This window comes from Sciurus carolinensis, chromosome 14 (genome assembly GCF_902686445.1).
Source record: "Sciurus carolinensis chromosome 14, mSciCar1.2, whole genome shotgun sequence".
NCBI lineage: Eukaryota > Metazoa > Chordata > Mammalia > Rodentia > Sciuridae > Sciurus > Sciurus carolinensis.
This window is the reverse complement of record NC_062226.1, coordinates 64,562,673-64,570,198: the sequence shown is the minus strand read 5'-3', so window position 1 is coordinate 64,570,198 and position 7,526 is coordinate 64,562,673.

Here is a 7,526-nt window from a genome sequence, read left to right as displayed (position 1 = left end):
AATTTAAGAATGAAATTATGGGTAAATTGGAATCAAGGAAACTAGTTTTTAGAATATATTTTCTAGATAACATAGTGGCCAAGGAAGACAACGTTGATTGCATGTCTTTCAAATTTCCTTGGAGTCTGGAAGGGATTCATCAAAAAGTGCAATGAACAGAAAATAAGTTATGCTGTGTACTTATAAATATAAAAATTTTCTTGTAAGGAAAGTTGGTCACAACTAACTTTTTCCAAAGTGTGCTATGTGTATTTACAATGAAAGATGACATGAACTTTTACAAAAATTCTCAGGCACATTAAATTATCATAAACTGAAGTAACACCCCTCAAATCAACTCAAAATGGATCAAAGGCCTAAATGTAAGACCTGGAACTATTAGAAGAAAACATAAAGGAAAAACTTGAAGACACTGGGAGAGGCAGTGATTTTTCTGGATGGGACCCAAAAGTACAGGAAACAAAAACAAGAACTGGCAGATGGGATTATGTCTAACTAAAAAGCTTCTGCATAGCAAAGGACACAAGAAACATAATGAAGAGAAACTACAGAATGGGTCTATACTTACATCTGATTTCCAGAGCTCCTGATAGGATGAGAAGGCCCAGGGGACCTGATGGTTTCCGGGACAGTCTTAGGGAAACACTGATTGGAGGTCCTTCTACAGTGGTGGGAAATTCCATGCAATTACTTCCTACCAATTTCTTACTTTCCTTTCATTCCTCTGCCAATTCCAGGTAGCATCACCTATGCCTGGTGGCAGTGGTGTTGGAAAGGACCTGCAATCTTCCTAAGTGGGCCTTGGTCCTACCCCAGTGTTTTGTTGGTCTCTGGGGCTATGGGCTCAGAGTTTGATGCAGCTTCGTGACTTTGATGTAGGAGGCTGGAACTGGTCCATCCACAGTAACTCTGCTCAGGGAAGAGCAGAATTTTGCACCATCTGATCACATACTGGTAACTGTGGTTGAAAGGTATCTGGGCCTACCCTGGCCCCCATGAGAGGACTGTAGGGACAGACTACTTTTCTAGGTGCTCCCTTATTTCTTTCTGAATAATACATCAATGGTATATATGGAACAAACCCAAGCTTATATTGTCCTCCAGAACTGAAACAATGACAACATTTTAACAGCAGACTCCAGGCCAAGCTGAACCTGCGCTTCACCAAGCGCTGAATTAGTGGAAGTGACTATAGCATCACAGAAAATAAGCAGACTGCTTAGAATGAATGGAATGATAGGGGAAAACAAACTGATTAGGAAAATTGGAATAAATACCTGACACTTAGAAGCCCAGATGATATCTTATGTCAATAATAATCAAGACCTTTCAGGAAGCCATAACCTCAACTACTACTCAAAATAAGCTACCAAAACTGAGCAAGCAGCGATCACTATGGGAAAACTCTTGAGTTTACAGTTGCTGTTCTAAAGAAACTCAATAAACTTGAAGAAAATACAGAGAAACATTTCAATATTCTTTTTTATCCCAATTTTAAAATTTTATCGTAAATAGTTATACATGACAGTAGAATGCATTTTGACATATTATACTTAAATGGAGTATAAATTCTCATTCTTCTGGTTGTGTGTGATGTAGAGTTACACCAGTCATGTAATCATATATGTACATAGGATAATAATGTCCATTTCATTCTTCTATCCTTCCTAACTCCATACCCCTTACCTCCCTTCACTCCCCTCTGACTAATCCAAAGTACCTCTATTATTCCTATCCACCCTCAATGGGAATTAGCATCTGCATATCAGAGAAAACACTTGGCCTTTTGTTCTTTGGGATTGGCTTATTTCACTTAGCATGATATTCTCCATCTCTATTCATTTACCAGCAAATGCCAAAATTTTATTTTCCTTAATTCTGAGTAATATTCCATTGTGTATTTATACAACATTTTCTTTATCCATTCATTTGGTGAAGGGCACCTAGGTTGGTTCCATAGTTTAGCTATTGTGAATTGAGCTGCTATAAACATTGATGTGGCTGTGTAGTATGCTAATTTTAAGTCCTTTGGGTATAAACTAAGGAGTGGGATAACTGGGTCAAATGGTGGTTCCATTCCAGGTTTTCTGAGGAATTGCCGTATGGCTTGCCAGAGTGGTTACACTGATTTGCAGTCCCACCAGCAATGAATGAGTGTACCTTTTTCCCCACATTCTCACCAACATTTATTGTTGCTTGTATTCTTGATAATTGCCATTCTGACTGGAATGAGATGAAATCTCATTTCTATAATTGCTAGAGATGTTGAACATTTTTTTTCATATATGTGTTGATCAATTGTATTTCTTCTTCTGCAAAGTGTCTGTTCAATTCCTTAGCCCATTTACTGATTGGGTTATTTGTTTTTGTGGTGTTAAGTTTTTTGAGTCCTTTATATATCTTGAATTTAATTAAGGGTTAATGTTCTATCTGAGGTGCATGTGGTAAAGATTTTCTGCCATTATGTAGACTCTCTGTTCCTATTCTTGTTTCCTTTGCTGAGAAGAAACTTTTCAGTTTAATACCATTCCATTTATTTAGTCCTGATTTTACTTCTTGGGCTTTAGGAGTCCTACTGAGAAATTGGTTCCTAAGCCAACATGATAATGAGTTGTGACTAAATTTTCTTCCAGTAGGTGCAGAGTATCTGGTCTAGTGTGTAGGTCCTTGATCCACTTTGAGTTGAGTTTTGTGCAGGGTGAGAGATATGGTTCAATTTCATTCTGCTACATATAGATTTCCAGTTTTCCCAGCACCATTTGTTGAAGAGGCTATCTTTTCTAAAATGTATGTTTATGGTGCCTTTGTCTAGAATGAGATAACTGTATTTTGTGTGGGTTTGTCTCTGTGTCTTCTATTCTGTAGCATTGGTCTACATATCTGTTTTGGTGCCAATACCATGCCATATTTGTTTCTCTGGCTCTGTAGTATAATTTAACGTCTGGTATTGTGATGCCTCTTGCTTCACTTTTCTTGCTAAGAATTGCTTTGGCTATTCTGGGTCTCTTATTTTTCCAGATGAATTTCATGATTGCTTTCTCTAGTTCTATGAAGAATGTCATTGGGGGTTTTAATAGGAATTGCATTAAATCTGCATAACATTTTTGGTAATATAGCCATTTTGACAATTTTAATTCTGCTTATCCAAAAACATGGAAAATCTTTCCATCTTCTAAAGAGTTCTTCAATTTCTTTCTTTAGTGTTCTGTAGATATCATGGTAGAGGTCTTTCACTTCTTTGTTAGATTGATTCCCAAGTTTTTTTGTTTGTTTGTTTTTGTTTTTGCTTTTTTTGGTTTGTTTGTTTTGTTTCGTTTTGTTTGAGGCTATTGTGAATGGGGTAGTTTTCCTAATTTCTCTTTTAGTCACTGAACCAGAGGAGCATTATTGATTTATAGGTGTTGATTTTATATCCTCATAGAATGAATTCATTTATGATCTCTGAAAGTTTTTTGGTGAAGTTCATTACATCTTCTAAGTATAAAATAATATCATTGGTAAATAGTGATTGTTTGAGTTCTTCTTTTACTATTCATATCCCTTTAAATTCTTTCTTCTGTCTAGTTACTCTGGCTACAGTTTCAAGGATGATGTTGAATAAAAGTGGTGAAAGAGGGCATCTTTTTCTTAATCTAGTTCTCAGAGGAAATGCTTTTAAATTTTCTCCATTTAGAATGATGTTGGCATTGAGTTTAGCATATGTAGTTTTTACAATGTTGATGTATGTTCCTACTATCCCTGGTTTTTATGGTGTTTTGCACATGAATAGGTGCTATATTTTGTCATAAACTTTTTCTGCATCTATTCAGGTGATCATATGATTCTTGTCTTTAAGCCTATTGATGTGATGAATTACATTTATTGATACCCATATGTTCAACTAACCTTGCATCCCTGGGATGAACCCCACTTGATCATGATGCACTATCTTTTTAATATGTTTTTGTATGCAATTTGCCAAAATTTTATTCAGAATTTTTCGTCTATGCTCACCTGGGATATTGGCCTAAAGTTTTCTTTCTTGACATGTCCTTGGTTTTGGAATCAGAGTGATACTAGTTTCATAGAATGAGTTTGGAAGTGTTCCCTTCTTTTCTTTTTCTTTTTTTTATTTTTTATTTTAATTTTTTCAGACTGCATTTTGATTCATTGGTTCCTTCCTTTTTTATTTCATGGAATATTTGAGGACTATTGCTGTTAATATTTCCCTGAAGTTCTTCTAGAATTTGGCTGAGACTCCATCTAGTACTGGGCTTTCCTTAATTGGTAAGCTTTTGATGGTGGTGTGTATTTCATGCTGGAAATTGCTGTGTTTAAATTGTGTATATCCTACTGATTCAGTTTGGGTAGGTCATATGTCTCTTGAAATTTGTCAATGTCTTCAAGATTTTCTATTTCATTATAACATACATTTTCACAATAGCCTCTGATTATCATCTGTATTTCAGTATTGTCCATTGTTATATTTTCTTTTTCACATGAATTTTAGTAATTCGAGTTTTGTCTCTCTTTCTCTTCCTTAGTGTGTCTACTGGTATATCAATTTTATTTATTTTTTCCAACAGCCAACTTTTTATTCTGTTAATTTTTTGAATAGCTTCTTTTGTTTCTAATTCATTGACTTCAACTCTGATTTTAATTATTTCCTATCTTCTACTGCTTTTGGTATTGATTCGTTTTTTACCTAGGGCTACGAGATGTAATTTTAGGTCATCTTTTTTTATTGTAAACAAATGGGATACATGTTGTTTCTCTGTTTGTATATGGAGTGAAGACATACCATTTGTGTAATCATAAATTTACATAGGGTAATGTTGTTTGAGTCATTCTATTATTTTCTCCCTTCCCCCACCCCTCCCAACCCTCTTTTCCCTCTATACAGTCCTTTCTTCCTCCATTCTTGTCCCCCTCCATAACCCTAACTCTAACCCTAACACTAACCACTCCCACCCCCCATTATGTGTCATCATCCACATATCAGCGAGATCATTCGTCCTTTGGTTTTTTGAGATTGGCTTATCTCATTCAGCATGATATTCTCCAGTTTCATCCATTTGCCTGCAAATGCCATAATTTTATCGTTCTTTATGGCTGAGTAATATTCCATTGTATATATATACCACATTTTCTTTATCCATTCATCAATTGAAGGACATCTAGGTTGGTTCCACAATCTGGCTATTGTGAACTGAGCAGCTATGAACATTGATGTGGCTGTATCTCTGTAATATGCTGATTTTAAGTCCTTTGGGTATAGGCCAAGGAGTGGGATAGCTGGGTCAAATGGTGGGTCCATTCCAAGTTTTCTAAGGAATCTCCACACTGCTTTCCAGAGTGGCTGCACTCATTTGTAACCCCACCAGCAATGTATGAGTGTACCCTTTTCCCCACATCCTCTTCAACACCTGTTGTTGCTTGTATTCTTGATAATTGCCATTTTAATTGGGGTGAGATGGAATCTTAGGGTACTTTTGATTTGCATTTCTCTTATTACTAGAGATGTTGAATATTTTTTTATATGTTTGTTGATTGCTTGTAGATCTTCTTCTGTGAAGTGTCTATTCACTTCCTTAGCCCATTTGTCAATTGAGTTATTTGTATTCTTGGTGTTGAGTTTTTTGAGTTCTTTATAGATTCTGCAGATTAGTGCTCTATCTGAAGTATGATTGCCAAGATTTTCTCCCACTCTGTAGGTACTTTCTTCGCATTGCTGATAGTTTCCTTTGCTGAGAGAAAGCTTTTTAGTTTGAATCTATCCCAGTTATTGATTCTTGCTTTTATTTCTTGTGCTATGGGAGTCCTGTTAAGGAAGTCTGGTCCTAAGCTGACATGTTGAAGATCTGGACCTACTTTTTCTTCTATAAGATGAAGGGTCTCTGGTCTGATTCCGAGGTTCTTAATCCATTTTGAGTTTAGTTTTGTGCATGGTGAGAGATACGGGTTTAGTTTCATTCTGTTGCATATTGATTTCCAATTCTCCCAGCACCATTTGTTAAAGAGGCTATCTTTTCTCCATTGCATGTGTTTGGCCCCTTTGTCTAGTATGAGAAAATTGTATTTATTTGGGTTTGTGTCCGTGTCCTCTATTCTGTACCATTGATCTACCTGTCTATTTTGGTACCAATACCATGCCATTTTTGTTACTATTGCTTTGTAGTATAGTTGAAGTTCTGGTATTGCCATACCCCAGCTTCATTTTTCCTGCGAAGGATTGCTTTAGCTATTCTGGGTTTCTTTTTCTTCCAGATGAATTTCATGATTGCTTGATCTATTTCTATAAGGTATGTCATTGGGATTTTAATTGGAATTGCATCGAATCTGTATAGCACTTTTGTTAGTATGGCCATTTTGACAATATTAATTCTGCCTATCTAAGAACATGGGAGATATTTCCATCTTCTAAGGTATTTTTAAATTTCTTTCTTTAGTGTTCTGTAGTTCTCTTTGTAGAGGTCTTTCACCTCTTTTGTGAGATTGATTCCCAAGTATTTTATTTTTTTCAAAGCTATTGTGAATGGGGTAGTTTTCCTAAATTTTCTTTCCAGAGATTCATCACTTATGTATAAAAATGCATTAGATTTATGAGCATTGATCTTATATCCTGCTACTTTACTGAATTCACTTATGAGTTCTAAAAGTTTTCTGGTGGAATTTCTGGGTTCCTCTAAGAATATAATCATATCATCAGCAAAAAGGGATAGTTTGAGTTCTTCTTTTCCTATACATATCCCATTAATTTCTTTAGTCTGTCTAATTGCTCTGACTAGAGTTTCAAGGACAATATTGAATAGAAGTGGTAAAAGGGTGCATCCCTGCCTTGTTCCAGTTTTTAGGGGGAATGCTTTCAGTTTTTCACCATTTAGAATGATATTAGCCATGGGCTTAGCATAGATGGCCTTTACAATGTTAAGGAATGTTCCCACTATCTCTATTTTTTCTAGTGTTTTGATCATGAAGGGGTGCTGTATCTTATCAAATGCTTTTTCTGCATCTATTGAAATAATCATGTTATTCTTGACTTTAAGTCTATTGATATGGTGAATGACATTTCTTGATTTCCTGATGTTGAACCAACCTTACATCCCTGGGATGAAACCCACTTGATCATGGTGCACTATCTTTTTAATATGCTTTTGTATGCGATTTGCTAAAATTTTGTTGAGAATTTTTGTATCGATGTTCATTAAGGATATTGGTCTGAAATTTTCTTTCCTCGATGTGTCTCTGTCTGGTTTAGGTATCAGGGTGATATTGACTTCATAGTATGAGTTTGGGAGGGTTCCCTCCTCTTCTATTTCATGGAATACTTTGAGGGGTATTGGAATGAGCTCTTCTTTAAATGTTTTGTAGAACTCGGCTGAGAACCCATCTGGTCCCAGACTTTTCTTTGTTGGTAGGCTTTTGATGACTTCTTCTATTTCATTACTTGAAATTGGCCTATTTAAATTGTGTATGTCCTCCTTGTTCAGTTTAGGCAATTCATATATCTCTAGAAACCTGTTGATGTCTTCGAAATTTTCTATTTT